This window comes from Phyllobates terribilis, unplaced genomic scaffold (assembly GCF_046119375.1).
Source record: "Phyllobates terribilis strain yellow unplaced genomic scaffold, ASM4611937v1 Scaffold_2__4_contigs__length_985480577, whole genome shotgun sequence".
NCBI classification, from domain to species: Eukaryota; Metazoa; Chordata; class Amphibia; order Anura; family Dendrobatidae; genus Phyllobates; species Phyllobates terribilis.
The window spans coordinates 959,424,531-959,448,426 of record NW_027362762.1 but is presented as its reverse complement, the minus strand read 5'-3'; the positions used below and the strand labels follow the sequence as shown (position 1 = coordinate 959,448,426).

Genomic DNA, 23,896 nt, shown 5'->3' with positions numbered 1-23,896 from the left:
CTGGTCCCCATCTTCTTGTATGTCTCTGTTATTTTCCCTTTGCCAGAGTCTTTCTCAGCGAGGCTTTTCAGCTTGTTCTTCCAGCTCTTGTGGGGGAATAGGTTGAACCTAATAAAGAGGGGAGTAACGTACCTACGGCGGAGAGATGGTGGGCTGGATATGTTAAATCCAAGGGTTTTCTTTGACTCCCTGTTTCTAAAAGTGAATTTTGGGAACATGGACTCAAACAGTAGCTCCCTGTGGGTGAATAGTATCAAGGACTGGATATTGCCTTTTGCAGAGTCTTGGGTGCGAGGTGGCAGTCTCAAGAGGAGGAGATGGACAGGTGGCCACCTCCCCCAGTATCTGGACTACGGTCTGAAGTGTGTCAGGAAGTGGGGACTGGAGAGGTCTTACATTGAGAGCAATACGAGAAGAGACCTATATGCTCATGTATGTGGGACGTTCTTCTTTTCTCCACTGGCCCTGAGAGATTGTGTCACCACCACCCTGCAGGAAAGTCTCAGGTTCCTAAACGGGAAACGACTTCCTCCCAAACTGTTTGACATCTCTTGGCTTTCACTACATAGTCGGCTCTTTGTCAGGGGGAACCTGAAACATCTGAGTGTCTCTGATCGGAATTGTCCCCTTGGTTGTCAGCAGGAGGAGACTATGGAGCACTCTATCTGTGATTGCTGGGGAGGGAGGAAGATCTGGGAGGAGGTGTCAGCTAATCTAAAAATCCCCAGACTTCTGACCCTAAAGTATCCTGACATAATCTATGGTGTCCCATCCACTGTCAGTAACATCGACAGAGAGACCATGTACATTATAATCAGTGTCATAAAATACTATCACTGGCACATGAGAACCCGGGTATCACTGCACAATGAGCCGTTCGATCACACCGCTGCAGCCAATCAGGTGATATCAGAACTCCGGTGGATAAAATCACTAGAAGTTGGAAGGAGTCAGAAAAACAAAGTTATGGAGCAACGTAAAATTCAGTTAGGGAATATGATGATGATTATTATTTTTTTTTTTTTTTTTTCCGTAGGCGTGGACTTTTTAATTTATTTATGTATATGATCTGATTATTTTAATGTTTTTTTTTTTTGTATATATAACCCATGTGATTTGTCTTTTTGTAATACTGGATGATTTTTGTTTGTTATAATTGTATTTATGTTTGTTTTTATAATAAAAATTGCCCCCTATGTACAAGAATATAACTGCTATAATACTGCTCCCTATGTACAAGAATATAACTACTATAATACTGCCCCTATGTACAAGAATATAACTACTATAATACTGCTTCTATGCACAAGAATATAACTAATATAATACTGCCACCTATGTACAAGAATATAACTACTATAATACTGCTTCTATGTACAAGAATATAACTACTATAATACTGCTCCTATATACAAGAATATAACTGCTATAATACTGCTCCTATATACAAGAATATAACTACTATAATACTACTCCTATGTACAAGAATATAATTAATATAATACTGCTCCTATGTACAAGAATATAACTGCTATAATACTGCCCCCTATGTACAAGAATATAACTACTATAATACTGCTCCTATGTACAAGAATATAACTACTATAATACTGCTCCTATGTACAAGAATATAACTACTATAATACTGCTCCTATGTACAAGAATATAACTACTATAATACTGCCCCCTATGTACAAGAATATAACTACTATAATACTGCCCCTATGTACAAGAATATAACTACTATAATACTACTCCTATGTACAAGAATATAACTACTATAATACTGCTCCTATGTACAAGAATATAACTACTATAATACTGCTCCTATATACAAGAATATAACTAATATAATACTGCTCCTATGTACAAGAATATAACTACTATAATACTGCCCCTATGTACAAGAATATAACTACTATAATACTACTCCTATGTACAAGAATATAACTACTATAATACTGCTCCTATGTACAAGAATATAACTACTATAATACTACTCCTATGTACAAGAATATAACTACTATAATACTGCTTCTATGTACAAGAATATAACTACTATAATACTGCTCCTATATACAAGAATATAACTGCTATAATACTGCTCCTATATACAAGAATATAACTACTATAATACTACTCCTATGTACAAGAATATAACTAATATAATACTGCTCCTATGTACAAGAATATAACTACTATAATACTGCTCCTATGTACAAGAATATAACTACTATAATACTGCCCTTATATACCAGAATATAACTAATATAATACTGCTCCTATATACAAGAATATAACTACTATAATACTACTCCTATGTACAAGAATATAACTAATATAATACTGCTCCTATATACAAGAATATAACTACTATAATACTGCCCCTATGTACAAGAATATAACTTCTATAATACTACTCCTATGTACAAGAATATAACTACTATAATACTGCTCGTATATACAAGAATATAACTACTATAATACTACTGCTATGTACAAGAATATAACTACTATAATACTGCTCCTATGTACAAGAATATAACTACTATAATACTGCTATGTACAAGAATATAACTACTATAATACTGCTCGTATATACAAGAATATAACTACTATAATACTACTGCTATGCACAAGAATATAACTACTATAATACTGCTCCTATGTACAAGAATATAACTACTATAATACTGCTTCTATGTACAAGAATATAACTGCTATAATACTGCTCCTATATACAAGAATATAACTACTATAATACTACTCCTATGTAGAAGAATATAACTACTATAATACTGCTTCTATGTACAAGAATATAACTACTATAATACTGCTCCTATGTACAAGAATATAACTACTATAATACTGCTCCTGTGTACAAGAATATAACTACTATAATACTGCTCCCTATGTACAAGAGTATAACTACTATAATACTGCCCCCTATGTACAAGAATATAACTACTATAATACTGCTCCTATGTACAAGAATATAACTACTATAATACTGCTCCTGTGTACAAGAATATAACTACTATAATACTGCTCCCTATGTACAAGAGTATAACTACTATAATACTGCCCCCTATGTACAAGAATATAACTACTATAATACTGCTCCTATGTACAAGAATATAACTACTATAATACTGCTCCTATATACAAGAATATAACTACTATTATGCTGCCTCTTACATAAGAATTTAGCTACTAAAAGACTTAAGTAATGGATTTTTAATTTTCCTGTAAAAAAAAATTAGGATTGCCTTTTCATCATGTTTGTGTAGTATCAGGATGCTGGATAGTAATATAAATCAGGTAAATCTTCTAAAACATGACGAAAAATAGGACTGCGCTATGCGGCACAGTGACAGGATAAGTATCTCGTGTCGCTTTTCAGGGTCGGTCACACTTTCCTCTCACCGGTGACAAATAAAATCTGATTCTGCTGCTGAAATGGATTTTCTTGTTTATTTAAACGTACATCAGACATTTTCAAAACAAACTCGTTATAATGAATATTTGATGAGTCCCTCACTGCTTCTTTCTGAATGAATCTGTAACAATGTGTCAGGGTCGATTGTTGAATTAAAAGCTTCAGATTAAAAGATTCCGATGTGACATATGAAAGCGAGAGACCCGACTGTACAAACTGACTGTAAACACCACAACAATTGTTCTGTAAGATTTTAGAGTTTTTTGTTTTTTTAAAATATTTATAATATATCACTCATCATCAGTGAAGCGTTGGATACATTATTTTTATATAATTGATGGAGCTTTCTCTTGTGCTCATTTTTGTCCCCGATGACTGAAAAACTGCGTACAGATCTAAGAAAAGAAACCTTGATTCAGACAAGACAGTGATGGGAAATCGCAGAAAAACTTTTCAAAGTTCATACTTAACTTTGGTCAAAGGCTTTTATAATATTAATTTATCCTAATACTCTTAAAGAGAACCTTTTGCCAAATTTTCATGTTGTACTGGACGTAATAGTGGCTGTAGCGCGGAATAAAGCTTTTTTTTATTGCCTTTCTGTTGCTGAGATATTAGCAATCAAAATATTTGACAGCTAATGATAATGAATTAACTTTTTTTTTTAATTCCAGTAGGTGTTTTTAATTCAATTCTCAGTGTGTGAGACCTAATGATACAGCCCTGATTTCCTGGTCTAACCTCCTACATGAGTAGAAAGTGCTGGGAGTTTGATTCACATGACCCATGTTTCAGAAGGGTTTGTAATGCGACACAGTTAAACTTAGTTGTACCCACACTGACTCAAGCAGGACGTTAGACCAAGAGAATATGCAGATGGGTAAGGAATTGGTTAACTGATAGGAAACAAAGAATCGTCCCTAATGGTAACTTCTCTAAATGGGATATAGTCAGCAGTGGGGACCGCAGGGATCTGTGCTAGGACCGATTCTTTTTAACCTCTTTATTAATCATCTAATGGATGGGCTTGAGAGTAAAGTGTCAGTCTTTGCTGACGACATCAATCTATGTAGGATATTAAAATCTGATTTTGACAGTAGAGTATTGCAAAACGATCTGGATAAGAGACTGAATGGACAAACACTTGGCAGATGAGGTTTAATGTAGAGTAATGCACCTAAGACAGAATAATCCTATTGCTGCATATACATTAGATGGGAGTGTACTCGGGACTACAGAACAGGAGAAAGACGGGGGATTCTGGTTACAAGTAAGCTGAGCAGCAGCTCAATGTCAAGCAGCTGCCGCAAAAGCAAACAAGATTTTAGGGTGCATAAAAAGAGAAATAAAGTCCTGCAATCCCAACGTATAGTTACCCCTTTATAAATCACTGGTGACGCCACATCTGGAATATGGGATCCAGTTTTGGGCTCCACATTTTAAAAAGGATATTCAGATGTTAGAGTCAGTTCAAAAGTGGCAACTAGATTATTACAAGGGATGGAGGCCGCTCTTATATTACAAGGGATGGAAGGACTCTCCTATATTACACGAGATGGAGGCCTCTACTATATTACACGGTATGGAGGCCTCTCCTATATTACACGAGATGGAGGCCTCTACTATATTACACGGGACGGAGGCCTCTCCTATATTACATGGGATGGAGGCCTCTCCTATATTACATGGGATGGAGGCCTCTCCTATATTACATGGGATGGAGGCCTCTCCTATATTACACGGGATGGAGGCTTCTATATTACACGGGATGGAGGCCTCTCCTACATTACACAGGATGGAGGCCTCTCCTATATTACACGGGATGGAGGCCTCTCCTATACTACATGGGATGGAGGCCTCTCCTATATTACACGGGATGGAGGCTTCTATATTACACGGGATGGAGGCCTCTCCTACATTACACAGGATGGAGGCCTCTCCTATATTACACGGGATGGAGGCCTCTCCTATATTACACGGGATGGAAGCCTCTCCTATATTACACGGGATGGAGGCCTCTCCTATATTACACGGGATGGAGGCCTCTCCTATATTACACGGGATGGAAGCCTCTCCTATATTACACGGGATGGAGGCTTCTCCTATATTACACGGGATGGAGGCCTCTCCTACATTACACAGGATGGAGGCCTCTCCTATATTACACGGGATGGAGGCCTCTCCTATATTACATGGGATGGAGGCCTCTCCTATATTACACGGGATGGAGGCCTCTCCTATATTACACGGGATGGAGGCCTCTCCTATATTACACGGGATGGAGGCCTCGCCTATATTACACGGGATGGAGGCCTCTCCTATATTACACGGGATGGAGGCCTCTCCTATATTACACGGGATGGAGGCCTCGCCTATATTACACGGGATGGAGGCCTCGCCTATATTACACGGGATGGAGGCCTCGCCTATATTACACGGGATGGAGGCCTCGCCTATATTACACGGGATGGAGGCCTCTCCTATATTACACGGGATGGAGGCCTCTCATATGATGAGAAATTGAAAAAGTTGAGCTTGTTTAGTCTAGGTAAAACGACGCCTCAGGGGATCTCATTTACATGTATAAATATATGTGTGGTCAGTACAAAGGACGGCACATGACTTATTCCTTCCAAAGACCATACTAAGGACCAGGGGGCTCATTACAGGTGTAAGAAAGGCGATTCCAGCACCTAAACAGGAAAGGCTTCTTTACAGTCAGAGCAGTCAGGCTGTGGAATGACGACCACAAGAGGTAGTGATGGCCGACACTATAACAGCTTTATACAGGGGCCGACACAATAACAGCTTTATACAGGGGCCGACACTATAACAGCTTTATACAGGGGCCGACACTATAACAGCTTTATACAAGGGCCGACACTATAAAAGCTTTATACAAGGGCTGGATGATTTCCTCGATACAGATAACATTGTGGGTTATAGTTAAATTAGTGACAAAAAGTACAATTGGGGGAGGAAGGTTGAACTGGATGGACCGAGGTCTATATTCAACCTTCGTAATTATGTAACTAAGTGCCAAGGCTGCTTGTCATAACCCTCACACACTGAGAAACCCACTCTAATCTAGGCTGATGGACTGCTCTTTTCCTGCTGTGCCGCTGCCTGCTTACTATTGGACAATATCATGCAGGAGGAAAACACACACACCCCCAGTGAAAACTGTCTGAGAACATCTACTTTGACTTAACAGGTTAACTCATTAGGTGCCAAAAACTTTGATGGCTTATATTTCCGCAATGGAGAGGCAAATAAAAAAAATAAATAACATTTTTTTTTTTTATTCCGATCTGCAGCGACTATTACATCGTGAGTCCAGTTCAACATGAACATTTTGATAAAAGGTCCTCTTCAAGTAAGATAACTTTCTGTAGAAAGTTATCAATTTGGTATGATGTACGACTTGATAAACATTGCTACATCTGTAAGAGTTGCCATAGAGTGTCATGTAAAGAAAGTGATAAAATGACGGAAACTTTTCATATTTTTACTATAATACTGCTCCTATGTACAAGAATATAACTACTATAATACTGCTCCTATGTACAAGAATATAACTACTATAATACTGCTCCTATGTACAAGAATATAACTACTATAATACTGCTCCTATGTACAAGAATATAACTACTATAATACTGGTTCTATGTACAAGAATATAACTACTATAATACTGCCCCTATATACAAGAATATAACTACTATAATACTGCCCCTATGTACAAGAATATAACTACTATAATACTGCCCCTATGTACAAGCATATAACTACTATAATACTGCCCCTATGTACAAGAATATAACTACTATAATACTGCCCCTATGTACAAGAATATAACTACTATAATACTGCTCCTATGTACAAGAATATAACTACTATAATACTGCCCCCTATGTACAAGAATATAACTACTATAATACTGCTCCTATGTACAAGAATATAACTACTATAATACTGCTCCTATGTACAAGAATATAACTACTATAATACTGGTCCTATGTACAAGAATATAACTACTATAATACAGCCCCCTATGTACAAGAATATAACTACTATAATACTGCTTCTATGTACAAGAATATAACTACTATAATACTGCCCCTATGTACAAGAATATAACTACTATAATACTGCTCCTATGTACAAGAATATAACTACTATAATACTGCTCCTATGTACAAGAATATAACTACTATAATACTGGTCCTATGTACAAGAATATAACTACTATAATACAGCCCCCTATGTACAAGAATATAACTACTATAATACTGCTTCTATGTACAAGAATATAACTACTATAATACTGCCCCTATGTACAAGAATATAACTATTATAATACTGCTCCTATGTACAAGAATATAACTACTATAATACTGCTCCTATGTACAAGAATATAACTACTATAATACTGCTCCTATGTACAAGAATATAACTACTATAATACTGCTCCTATGTACAAGAATATAACTACTATAATACTGGTCCTATGTACAAGAATATAACTACTATAATACAGCCCCCTATGTACAAGAATATAACTACTATAATACTGCTTCTATGTACAAGAATATAACTACTATAATACTGCCCCTATGTACAAGAATATAACTACTATAATACTGCTCCTATGTACAAGAATATAACTACTATAATACTGCTCCTATGTACAAGAATATAACTACTATAATACTGCTCCTATGTACAAGAATATAACTACTATAATACTGCCCCTGTGTATAAGAATATAACTACTATAATACTGCCCCCTATTGTACAAGAATATAACTACTATAATACTGCTCCTATGTACAAGAATATAACTACTATAATACTGCTCCTATGTACAAGAATATAACTACAAGAATATAACTACTATAATACTGCCCCTATGTACAAGAATATAACTACTATATTACTGGTCCTATGTACAAGAATATAACTACTATAATACAGCCCCTGTGTATAAGAATATAACTACTATAATACTGCCCCCTATTGTACAAGAATATAACTACTATAATACTGCTCCTATCTACAAGAATATAACTACTATAATACTGCTCCTATGTACAAGAATATAACTACAAGAATATAACTACTATAATACTGCCCCTATGTACAAGAATATAACTACTATAATACTGCTCCAATGTACAAGAATATAACTACAAGAATATAACTACTATAATACTGCCCCTATGTACAAGAATATAACTACTATAATACTGCTCCTATGTACAAGAATATAACTACTATAATACTGCTCCTATGTACAAGAATATAACTACTATAATACTGCCCCTGTGTATAAGAATATAACTACTATAATACTGCCCCCTATTGTACAAGAATATAACTACTATAATACTGGTCCTATGTACAAGAATATAACTACTATAATACAGCCCCCTATGTACAAGAATATAACTACTATAATACTGCTTCTATGTACAAGAATATAACTACTATAATACTGCCCCTATGTGCAAGAATATAACTACTATAATACTGCTCCTATGTACAAGAATATAACTACTATAATACTGCCCCTGTGTATAAGAATATAACTACTATAATACTGCCCCCTATTGTACAAGAATATAACTACTATAATACTGATCCTATGTACAAGAATATAACTACTATAATACTGCTCCTATGTACAAGAATATAACTACAAGAATATAACTACTATAATACTGCCCCTATGTACAAGAATATAACTACTATAATACTGCTCCTATGTACAAGAATATAACTACTATAATACTGCTCCTATGTACAAGAATATAACTACTATAATACTGCCCCTATGTACAAAAATATAACTACTATAATACTGCCCCCTATGTACAAGAATATAACTACTATAATACTGCTCCTATTTACAAGAATATAACTACTATAATACTGCCTTCTATGTACAAGAATATAACTACTATAATACTGCCTCCTATGTACAAGAATATAACTACTATAATACTGCCCCTATGTATAAGAATATAACTACTATAATACTGCTCCTATGTACAAGAATATAACTACTATAATACTGCCCCCTATGTACAAGAATATAACTACTATAATACTGCCCCCTATGTACAAGAATATAACTACTATAATACTGCTCCTATGTACAAGAATATAACTACTATAATACTGCCCCTATGTACAAAAATATAACTACTATAATACTGCCCCCTATGTACAAGAATATAACTACTATAATACTGCTCCTATGTACAAGAATATAACTACTATAATACTGCCTCCTATGTACAAGAATATAACTACTATAATACTGCTCCTATGTACAAGAATATAACTACTATAATACTGCTCCTATGTACAAGAATATAATTACTATAATACTGCTCCTATGTACAAGAATATAATTATTATAATACTGCCTCCTATGTATAAGAATATAACTACTATAATACTGCCCCCTTTGTACAAGAATATAACTACTATAATACTGCCCCTATGTACAAGAATATAACTACTATAATACTGCCCCTATGTACAAAAATATAACTACTATAATACTGCCCCCTATGTACAAAAATATAACTACTATAATACTGCTCCTATGTACAAGAATATAACTACTATAATACTGCCTTCTATGTACAAGAATATAACTACTATAATACTGGTCCTATGTACAAGAATATAACTACTATAATACAGCCCCCTATGTACAAGAATATAACTACTATAATACTGCTTCTATGTACAAGAATATAACTACTATAATACTGCCCCTATGTACAAGAATATAACTACTATAATACTGCTCCTATGTACAAGAATATAACTACTATAATACTGCTCCTATGTACAAGAATATAACTACTATAATACTGTCCCTGTGTATAAGAATATAACTACTATAATACTGCCCCCAATTGTACAAGAATATAACTACTATAAAACTGCTCCTATGTACAAGAATATAACTACTATAATGCTGCTCCTATGTACAAGAATATAACTACTATAATACTGCCCCTGTGTATAAGAATATAACTACTATAATACTGCTCCTATGTACAAGAATATAACTACTATAATACTGCCTTCTCTGTACAAGAATATAACTACTATAATACTGGTCCTATGTACAAGAATATAACTACTATAATACAGCCCCCTATGTACAAGAATATAACTACTATAATACTGCTTCTATGTACAAGAATATAACTACTATAATACTGCCCCTATGTACAAGAATATAACTACTATAATACTGCTCCTATGTACAAGAATATAACTACTATAATACTGCTCCTATGTACAAGAATATAACTACTATAATACTGTCCCTGTGTATAAGAATATAACTACTATAATACTGCCCCCAATTGTACAAGAATATAACTACTATAAAACTGCTCCTATGTACAAGAATATAACTACTATAATGCTGCTCCTATGTACAAGAATATAACTACTATAATACTGCCCCTGTGTATAAGAATATAACTACTATAATACTGCCCCCTATTGTACAAGAATATAACTACTATAATACTGCTCCTATGTACAAGAATATAACTACTATAATACTGCTCCTATGTACAAGAATATAACTACTATAATACTGCTCCAATGTACAAGAATATAACTACAAGAATATAACTACTATAATACTGCCCCTATGTACAAGAATATAACTACTATAATACTGCTCCTATGTACAAGAATATAACTACTATAGTACTGCTCCTATGTACAAGCATATAACTACAAGAATATAACTACTATAATACTGCCCCTATGTACAAGAATATAACTACTATAATACTGCTCCTATGTACAAGAATATAACTACTATAATACAGCCCCCTATGTACAAGAATATAACTACTATAATACTGCTTCTATGTACAAGAATATAACTACTATAATACTGCTCCTATGTGCAAGAATATATCTACTATAATACTGCTCCTATGTACAAGAATATAACTACTATAATACTGCTCCTGTGTACAAGAATATAACTACTATAATACTGCCCCTGTGTATAAGAATATAACTACTATAATACTGCCCCCTATTGTACAAGAATATAACTACTATAAAACTGCTCCTATGTACAAGAATATAACTACTATAATGCTGCTCCAATGTACAAGAATATAACTACAAGAATATAACTACTATAATACTGCCCCTATGTACAAGAATATAACTACTATAATACTGCTCCTATGTACAAGAATATAACTACTATAATACTGCCCCTATGTATAAGAATATAACTACTATAATACTGCTCCTATGTACAAGAATATAACTACTATAATACTGTTCCTATGTACAAGAATATAACTACTATAATACTGCTCCTATGTACAAGAATATAACTACTATAATACTGCCCCTATGTACAAAAATATAACTACTATAATACTGCCCCCTATGTACAAGAATATAACTACTATAATACTGCTCCTATGTACAAGAATATAACTACTATAATACTGCTCCTATGTACAAGAATATAACTACTATAATACTGCTCTTATGTACAAGAATATAACTACTATAATACTGCCCCCTATGTACAAAAATATAACTACTATAATACTGCCCCCTATGTACAAGAATATAACTACTATAATACTGCCTTCTAAGTACAAGAATATAACTACTATAATACTGCCTCCTATGTACAAGAATATAACTACTATAATACTGCTCCTATGTACAAGAATATAACTACTATAATACTGCTCCTATGTACAAGAATATAATTACTATAATACTGCTCCTATGTACAAGAATATAATTACTATAATACTGCCTCCTATGTATAAGAATATAACTACTATAATACTGCCCCCTTTGTACAAGAATATAACTACTATAATACTGCCCCTATGTACAAGAATATAACTACTATAATACTGCCCCTATGTACAGGAATATAACTACTATAATACTGCCCTCTATATACAAGTATATAACTACTATAATACTGCCCCTATGTACAAGAATATAACTACTATAATACTGTCCCCTATGTACAAGAATATATCTACTATAATACTGCTCCTATGTACAAGAATATAACTACTATAATACTGCCCCCTATGTACATGAATATAACTACTATAATACTGCTCCTATGTACAAGAATATAACTACTATAATACTGCTCCTATGTACAAGAATATAACTACTATAATACTGCTCCTATGTACAAGAATATAACTACAAGAATATAACTACTATAATACTGCCCCTATGTACAAGAATATAACTACTATAATACTGGTCCTATGTAAAAGAATATAACTACTATAATACAGCCCCCTATGTACAAGAATATAACTACTATAATACTGCTTCTATGTACAAGAATATAACTACTATAATACTGCCTCTATGTGCAAGAATATAACTACTATAATACTGCTCCTATGTACAAGAATATAACTACTATAATACTGCTCCTATGTACAAGAATATAACTACTATAATACTGCCCCTGTGTATAAGAATATAACTACTATAATACTGCCCCCTATTGTACAAGAATATAACTACTATAATACTGCTCCTATGTACAAGAATATAACTACTATAATACTGCTCCTATGTACAAGAATATAACTACTATAATACTGCCCCTATGTACAAAAATATAACTACTATAATACTGCCCCCTATGTACAAGAATATAACTACTATAATACTGCTCCTATGTACAAGAATATACCTACTATAATACTGCCTTCTATGTACAAGAATATAACTACTATAATACTGCCTCCTATGTACAAGAATATAACTACTATAATACTGCTCCTATGTACAAGAATATAACTACTATAATACTGCTCCTATGTACAAGAATATAATTACTATAATACTGCTCCTATGTACAAGAATATAATTATTATAATACTGCCTCCTATGTATAAGAATATAACTACTATAATACTGCCCCCTTTGTACAAGAATATAACTACTATAATACTGCCCCTATGTACAAGAATATAACTACTATAATACTGCCCCTATGTACAAAAATATAACTACTATAATACTGCGCCCTATGTACAAGAATATAACTACTATAATACTGCTCCTATGTACAAGAATATAACTACTATAATACTGCCTTCTATGTACAAGAATATAACTACTATAATACTGGTCCTATGTACAAGAATATAACTACTATAATACAGCCCCCTATGTACAAGAATATAACTACTATAATACTGCTTCTATGTACAAGAATATAACTACTATAATACTGCCCCTATGTACAAGAATATAACTACTATAATACTGCTCCTATGTACAAGAATATAACTACTATAATACTGCTCCTATGTACAAGAATATAACTACTATAATACTGCCCCTGTGTATAAGAATATAACTACTATAATACTGCCCCTTATTGTACAAGAATATAACTACTATAAAACTGCTCCTATGTACAAGAATATAACTACTATAATGCTGCTCCTATGTACATGAATATAACTACTATAATACTGCCCCTGTGTATAAGAATATAACTACTATAATACTGCCCCCTATTGTACAAGAATATAACTACTATAATACTGCTCCTATGTACAAGAATATAACTACTATAATACTGCTCCAATGTACAAGAATATAACTACAAGAATATAACTACTATAATACTGCCCCTATGTACAAGAATATAACTACTATAATACTGGTCCTATGTACAAGAATATAACTACTATAATACAGCCCCCTATGTACAAGAATATAACTACTATAATACTGCTTCTATGTACAAGAATATAACTACTATAATACTGCCCCTATGTGCAAGAATATAACTACTATAATACTGCTCCAATGTACAAGAATATAACTACTATAATACTGCTCCTATGTACAAGAATATAACTACTATAATACTGCCCCTGTGTATAAGAATATAACTACTATAATACTGCCCCCTATTGTACAAGAATATAACTACTATAATACTGCTCCTATGTACAAGAATATAACTACTATAATACTGCTCCTATGTACAAGAATATAACTACAAGAATATAACTACTATAATACTGCCCCTATGTACAAGAATATAACTACTATAATACTGCTCCTATGTACAAGAATATAACTACTATAATACTGCCCCTATGTATAAGAATATAACTACTATAATACTGCTCCTATGTACAAGAATATAACTACTATAATACTGCTCCTATGTACAAGAATATAACTACTATAATACTGCTCCTATGTACAAGAATATAACTACTATAATACTGCCCCTATGTACAAAAATATAACTACTATAATACTGCCCCCTATGTACAAGAATATAACTACTATAATACTGCTCCTATGTACAAGAATATAACTACTATAAAACTGCCTTCTATGTACAAGAATATAACTACTATAATACTGCCTCCTATGTACAAGAATATAACTACTATAATACTGCCCCTATGTATAAGAATATAACTACTATAATACTGCTCCTATGTGCAAGAATATAACTACTATAATACTGCCCCCTATGTACAAGAATATAACTACTATAATACTGCCCCCTATGTACAAGAATATAACTACTATAATACTGCTCCTATGTACAAGAATATAACTACTATAATACTGCCCCTATGTACAAAAATATAACTACTATAATACTGCCCCCTATGTACAAGAATATAACTACTATAATACTGCTCCTATGTACAAGAATATAACTACTATAATACTGCTCCTATGTACAAGAATATAACTACTATAATACTGCCCCTATGTACAAAAATATAACTACTATAATACTGCCCCCTATGTACAAGAATATAACTACTATAATACTGCTCCTATGTACAAGAATATAACTACTATAAAACTGCTCCTATGTACAAGAATATAATTACTATAATACTGCCTCCTATGTATAAGAATATAATTACTATAATACTGCCTCCTATGTATAAGAATATAACTACTATAATACTGCCCCCTTTGTACAAGAATATAACTACTATTATACTGCCCCTATGTACAAGAATATAACTACTATAATACTGCCCCTATGTACAGGAATATAACTACTATAATACTGCCCTCTATATACAAGTATATAACTACTATAATACTGCCCCTATGTACAAGAATATAACTACTATAATACTTCCCCTATGTACAAGAATATAACTACTATAATACTGCTCCTATGTACAAGAATATAACTACTATAATACTGCCCCCTATGTACAGGAATATAACTGCTATACTACTGCCCCCTTTGTACAAGAATATAACTACTATAATACTGTCCCCTATGTACAAAAATATATCTACTGTAATACTGCCCCTATGTACAAGAATATAACTACTATAATACTGCCTCCTATGTACAAGAATATAACTACTATACTACTGCCTCCTATGTACAAGAATATAACTACTATAATACTGCTCCTATGTACAAGAATATAATTACTATAATACTGCCCCCTATGTACATGAATATAACTACTATAATACTGCCCCCTATGTACATTAATATAACTACTATAATACTGCTCCTATGTACAAGAATATATCTACTATAATACTGCCCCTATGTACAAGAATATAACTACTATAATACTGCTCCTATGTACAAGAATATAACTACTATAATACTGCTCCTATGTACAAGAATACAACTACTATAATACTGCTCCTATGTACAAGAATATAACTACTATAATACTGCCCCCTATGTACATGAATATAACTACTGTAATACTGCCCCTATGTACAAGAATATAACTACTATAATACTGCCCCTATATACAAGAATATAACTACTATAATACTGCCCCATGTACAAGAATATAACTACTATAATACTGCTCCCTATGTACAAGAATATAACTACTATAATACTGCTCCTATGTACAAGAATATAACTACTATAATACTGCCCTCTATGTACAAGAATATAACTACTATAATACTGCCCCCTATGTACAAGAATATAACTACTATAATACTGCTCCTACGTTCAAGAATATAACTACTATAATACTGCCCTCTATGTACAAGAATATAACTACTATAATACTGCCCCATATACAAGAATATAACTACTATAATACTGCCCTCTATGTACAAGAATATAACTACTATAATACTGCCCTCTATGTACAAGAATATAACTACTATAATACTGCCCTCTATGTACAAGAATATAACTACTATAATACTGCCCCCTATGTACAAGAATATAACTACTATAATACTGCCCCATGTACAAGAATATAACTACTATAATACTGCCCTCTATGTACAAGAATATAACTACTATAATACTGCCCCATGTACATGAATATAACTACTATAATACTGCTCCCTATGTACAAGAATATAACTACTATAATACTGCTCCTATGTACAAGAATATAACTACTATACTACTGCCTTCTATGTACAAGAATATAACTACTATAATACTGCCCCCTATGAACAAGAATATAACTACTATAATACTGCTCCTATGTACAAGAATATAACTACTTTAATACTGCCCTCTATGTACAAGAATATAACTACTATAATACTGCCCATATGTACAAGAATATAACTACTATAATACTGCCTCTATGTATAAGAATATAACTACTATAATACTGCTCCTATGTACAAGAATATAACTACTATAATACTGCCCCTATGTATAAGAATATAACTACTATAATACTGCCCCTATGTACAAGAATATAACTACTATAATACTGCCGTTATGTATAAGAATATAACTACTATAATACCGCTCCTATGTACAAGAATATAACTACTATAATACTGCTCCTATGTACAAGAATATATCTTCTATAATACTGCTCCTATGTACAAGAATATAACTACTATAATACTGCCTCTATGTACAATAATATAACTACTATAATACTGCCCCTATGTACAAGAATATAACTACTATAATACTGCCCCTATGTACAATAATATAACTACTATAATACTGCCCCTATGTACAAGAATATAACTACTATAATACTGCCCCTATGTACAAGAAAATATCTACTATAATACTGCTCCTATGTACAAGAATATAACTACTATAATACTGCCCCTATTTACAAGAATATAACTACTATAATACTGCTCCTATGTCCAAGAATATAACTACTATAATACTGCTCCTATGTACAAGAATATAACTACTATAATACTGCTCCTATGTACAAGAATATAACTACTATAATACTGCCCCCTATGTACAAGAATATAACTACTATAATACTGCTCCTATGTACAAGAATATAGCTACTATAATACAGCCCCTATGTACAAGAATATAACTACTATAATACTGGTCCTATGTACAAGAATATAACTACTATAATACTGCTCCTATGTACAAGAATATAACTACTATAATACTGATCCTATGTACAAGAATATAACTACTATAATACTGCCCCTATGTACAAGAATATAACTACTATAATACTGCCCTCTATGTACAAGAATATAACTACTATAATACTGCCCCTATGTACAAGAATATAACTACTATAATACTGCCCTCTATGTACAAGAATATAACTACAATAATACTGCCCTCTATGTACAAGAATATAACTCCTATAATACTGCCCCCTATGTACAAGAATATAACTACTATAATACTGCCCCATGTACAAGAATATAACTACTATAATACTGCCCTCTATGTACAAGAATATAATTACTATAACACTGCCCTCTATGTACAAGAATATAACTACTATAATACTGCCCCCTATGTACAAGAATATAACTACTATAATACTGCCCCCTATGTACAAGAATATAACTACTATAATACTGCTCCCTATGTACAAGAATATAACTACTATAATACTGCTCCTATGTACAAGAATATAACTACTATAATACTGCCCTCTATGTACAAGAATATAACTACTATAATACTGCTCCTATGTACAAGAATATAACTATTATAATACTGCTCCTATGTACAAGAATATAACTACTATAATACTGCTCTATGTACAAGAATATAACTACTATAATACTGCCCTCTATGTACAAGAATATAACTACTATAATACTGCTCCTATGTACAAGAATATAACTACTATAATACTGCTCCTATGTACAAGAATATAACTACTATAATACTGCCCTCTATGTACAAGAATATAACTACTATAATACTGCCCTCTATGTACAAGAATATAACTACTATAATACTGTCCCCTATGTACAAGAATATAACTACTATAATACTGCCCCTATGTACAAAAATATAACTACTATAATACTGCCCCCTATGTACAAGAATATAACGACTATAATACTGCCCCTATGTACAAGAATATAACTACTATAATACTGCTCCTATGTACAAGAATATAACTACTATAATACTGCTCCTATGTACAAGAATATAACTACTATAATACTGCCCCTATGTGCAAGAATATAACTACTATAATACTGCTCCTATAGGTAAAAATTCTTTGATGTATCATTGGCAGTTGAATGAGGGGCTACATTCCTGGGATTTGATTGCTTGGTTTTAGCACAAATTGGTTAATTGATTGTCACTTTATGTTCTTTGAACTTGAACATTTGTGAAATTACAGTGTCTGTGAACCATCTACCTGCCTGATGCCATCTCTTGGTGTTCGGGTTGAGAAGTCGTCTTGTCACCTCATCTATTATCAGTGCACTACAATTTGTATCACTTTAATAAATCACCCCCCTATTGTTTTAATCGACCCATGAATATACAGAACATATGCACTTGTCATTAGTGGCTGCTCGCTCGCTTTATGCATTATGTAGATTGCTAATTTCCCCATAGACCCGGCAGATTCCATGCTGTGCTCCTGAGTCTAGTAAATGATTCAAGATGCCAGGATGGAAAAATGATTGATCTTCAGCTTCAGGCTCCATCTCCATTCAACATATGGAGAAGGAATCTCAGAAGATAAAGTAAATCCAGAAACATGACATCACAATATGCAGTAATATCAATATTAAGCAGGTATGATGTCACTGGTGTCACATGACTGATTGCAGAAGAGTTCTGTGATGCAATCTATCCACATGAAAATGACAGTGACATCTCCTTCTGTCACAAAGGTCGGGGCTTTATGGTGGTTATGCCCTTATGTGCTACTGCTATATCAAACAATTTCCTAATTCATTTTTATGATGTGTATATAGCACCATTTCTCTTATGTAGAACTACACAGTTTTCCCATGGAGAGAGATATACCTGTAGGGGGAGAAAACTATTTTTAAAAAGTAAACTCTTCCATAGCAAAAATGCTAACATAATCTTATCATGTATCTCTGTATACAGGGAGCTCCCCCTAGTGGTGGCTGCAGACAGGATCTTATCATGTATCTCTGTATACAGGGAGCTCCCCCTAGTGGTGGCTGCAGACAGGATCTTATCATGTATCTCTGCATACAGGGAGCTCCCCCTTGTGGTGACTGCAGACAGGATCGTATCATGTATCTCTGTATACAGGGAGCTCCCCCTAGTGGTGGCTGCAGACAGAATATTATCATGTATCTCTGTATACAGGGAGCTCCCCCTAGTGGTGGCTGCAGACATTATCTTATCATGCATCTCAGTATACAGGGAGCTCCCCCTAGTGGTAGCTGCAGACAGAATCTTATCATGTATCTCTGCATACAGGGAGCTCCCCCTAGTGGTGACTGCAGACAGGATCTTATCATGTATCTCTGTATACAGGGAGCTCCCCCTAGTGGTGGCTGCAGACAGAATATTATCATGTATCTCTGTATACAGGGAGCTCCCCCTAGTGGTGGCTGCAGACATTATCTTATCATGCATCTCAGTATACAGGGAGCTCCCCCTAGTGGTAGCTGCAGACAGAATCTTATCATGTATCTCTGTATACAGGGAGCTCCCCCTAGTGGTGTCTGCAGACAGAATCTTATCATGTATCTCTGTATACAGGGAGCTCCCCCTAGTGGTAGCTGCAGACAGAATCTTATCATGTATTTCTGTATACAGGGAGCTCCCCCTAGTGGTGTCTGCAGACAGAATCTTATCATGTATCTCTGTATACAGGGAGCTCCCCCTAGTGGTGTCGGCAGACAGAATCTTATCATGTATCTCTGTATACAGGGAGCTCCCCCTAGTGGTAGCTGCAGACAGAATCTTATCATGTATCTCTGCATACAGGGAGCTCCCCCTAGTGGTGACTGCAGACAGGATCTTATCATGTATCTCTGTATACAGGGAGCTCCCCCTAGTGGTGGCTGCAGACAGAATATTATCATGTATCTCTGTATACAGGGAGCTCCTTCTAGTGGTGACTGCAGACAGAATCTTATCATGTATCTCTGTATACAGGGAGCTCCCCCTAGAGGTGACTGCAGACAGGATCTTATCATGTATCTCTGTATGCAGGGAGCTCCCCCTAGTGGTGACTGCAGACAGAATCTTATCATGTATCTCTGTATACAGGGAGCTCCCCCTAGTGGTGGCTGCAGACAGAATCTTATCACGTATCTCTGTATACAGGGAGCTCCCCCTAGTGGTGACTGCAGACAGAATCTTATCACGTATCTCTGTATACAGGGAGCTCCCCCAAGCGGTGACTGCAGATAGAATCTTATCATGTATCTCTGTATACAGGGAGCTCCCTCTAGTGGTGGCTGCAGACAGGATCTTATCATGTATCTCTGTATACAGGGAGCTCCCCTAGTGGTGGCTGCAGAGAGAATCTTATCATGTCTCTTTTGTATACTGGGAGCTCCCCCTAGTGGTGGCTGCATTCAGAATCTTATATATGTCTCTATGGAGGATTTGGACCTTATATTATAATAAGTTAAGCAATTAAACTGAATTGTATCTTGGATACAACTCTTTTTTTTGCACACCTTTACTAATCTATCTTAATAACATAGTAGCAGAACTCTGTAACCTTGTGTGGATTTTAGTGCATTAAGGTTGCAGTCCTTTCTGATCCGGTTCTTTTGTTTGCATGCATATACTTATATTTTTTGGGTTATGGTGAATGTGCAGTTGTTTTGTCGGTGCCTTGCTCTTTGTGACAGCCGCCTGACACCGTGCTGAATCCTTTTCTTCCGTGGACAGACTGATTCCTGCACCGTGTGGTCTCGGCTCCGGAGTGACAGATTGCTTCTACCTGTTGCTGACCTATTTTATGAGCGACTTATTGTCAGTGGAAGCGTTATCTGCGGCAGCGAGCGGGGAGGATAAATTTGTGGGATTCTATTGCATTTGTTATTATTATCATATTATTTATTTACAATGCGCTCATATATTCTGCAATATGTACAGATTTACATTATTTAGTGCCCCGTGCCTCCGAGCCCCCCGGGGAGAAATAGAAAAAAGACGCACAAAATAATTAAGAATAATTAAATACAGAAAATCATAGAAAAAAACGAGAATTAAAAGTGTCACCTCTGCTCCTCCCGTCTCTGTCCTCAGCGATCACATCTCCTCAGGGGAAATCTGTCCAGTTTCACCCAAAAATAAATTTCCGTAGTCATTGTGCTGCTGAGCTGGGTATCTAAGCTTATCATGTGTGATACGGCCTGCTGAGAGGGTGCATCTAAGCTTAGCATACGTGATACTGTCTGCTGAGCCACATACTAAGCCTTATATATATAATAATGTCTGATCTACTGTATCCAAGCCTCTCATGTGTGACCTTATTTCTGAGACAATGTATCCAAGGCGGTACTTTGTGATACACTATCTTGTTGGTCTACCTAAGCGTATCATATCTTTTGATTCAATGTATCTAAGTCAGTAATCTCTGATACTGTGCCATTTACCTAAGCCTATCACATGATGACTATATCTTGACCTGGTGTATCTAAGCCTCAAATGTAAGAAGAAACTATACACAAAGATGATGTATCTAACGCTAGAATTTGCGATACTGTTTGCTAAGATGATGCATTTAAACCTATAATTTTGTTTTCCTCTCTGCTGTATCCAAGCCCATCATGTGAAATAGTCTCTATTGAGCTGCTGTATCCAAGCCAATCATGTGGGATACACTCTATCGTGCTAGGATATCTAAGCCTATCATGTGGCATACTCTCTAATGACGTGTTGTATCCAAACAAATCATTTGGCATATTCTTTATTGAGCTGCTGTATCTAAGCCTATAAACTGGGATACTCTCTAATGTGTTGTATCCAAGCCAATCATGTCAAATACTCTCTATTGAGCCGCTGTATCAACCTTATTATGTGGGATACTCTCTATCTTGCTGCTGTATCTAAGCCTATCATGTGGGATTCTCTCCAATGACAAGATGTATCCAAGTTAATCATGCGGCATATTCTCTGTTGAGCTGCTGTATCTAAGCTTATCATGTGAAATACTCTCTATTGAGCTCTGAATCCAAGCCAATCATATGGTATACTCTTTATGATACTGCTGTATCCAAGCCTATCATGTGGCATACTCTCCAATGATGTGTTGTATCCAAGTCAATCATGTGAAATACTCTCTATTAAGCTGCGGTATCCAAGCCAGTCATGTGGGATACTCTCTATTCAGTTGCTGTATCTAAGCTTATCATGTTTAGAAATGCCTGAGATGCATCAATCATCCGAGAATAACGCAGCGATCACTGAATTTACCAGATTTTACTCAGTCAACAAAAGACGTGGCGTTTAGTGCTGATCACCGAGTGATTGACAGCCGAGGGGTTTGCGCAATAAGTCCTCGCGGTTAATAACAGGTCTCTGAAACATGACAAATCCCTTCCAGGAACTGCCAAGGAATCATCTTTATATCCTGACAGACTCTGATCCGGCGTCTTCACCGCGGGTCCACGGCAATGTCAATAATCTGATGCAAAGCAAAAAGGAAGGTGAAGAACGAGCACAGGTACAATGTAGAGATACAGTGATCAATGCCGCCATTTAACTGCACAACACGTCGTCTACTGCCCGACAGCAATACAGATCAGAGCGGTGAGGAGAAGTGGCAAAGAGCACGTGGGGCAAGTGGTCACCAGGGACACATGGGGTACGTGGGCACCCGGAAATTACTGGAGGCAGATTCATCTCATGGGTCGATGCATTTACCTAATACCACAGGGCCAGGCTCCGGTCCTCATCCCCGGTGCACTGGTTACAAGGCCACAAACTTATTAAGAAGAGCATGCATCTAAATAGATTGATCGCATCTCGGGTGGTCTGTGCAGAGAGAAGAATCAAAGAAGGGAAGAAAGTGAAAAAATATAGAAGGAAGAGAGAGGAAGAAAGGAACAAAGTATGAAATATAGGAAGAAAGTAAGAATGCAAGGAAGGTGGGAAGTCAGAAAGAGGGAAGGAATGAAAGAGGAAGGAAGCATGGAAGAGAAAGAAAGAAGAAGCAAGGGGGGAAGAGA

At 34.9% G+C, this 23,896-nt stretch overlaps 1 protein-coding gene across 2 annotated transcripts in view; it reads right to left on the bottom strand.

The window, feature by feature from the left end:
• The window catches only part of LSAMP (limbic system associated membrane protein), a 1,076,006-nt gene that overhangs the window by 1,038,350 nt on the left and 13,760 nt on the right, over window positions 1-23,896 (bottom strand). The window lies entirely within an intron of this gene.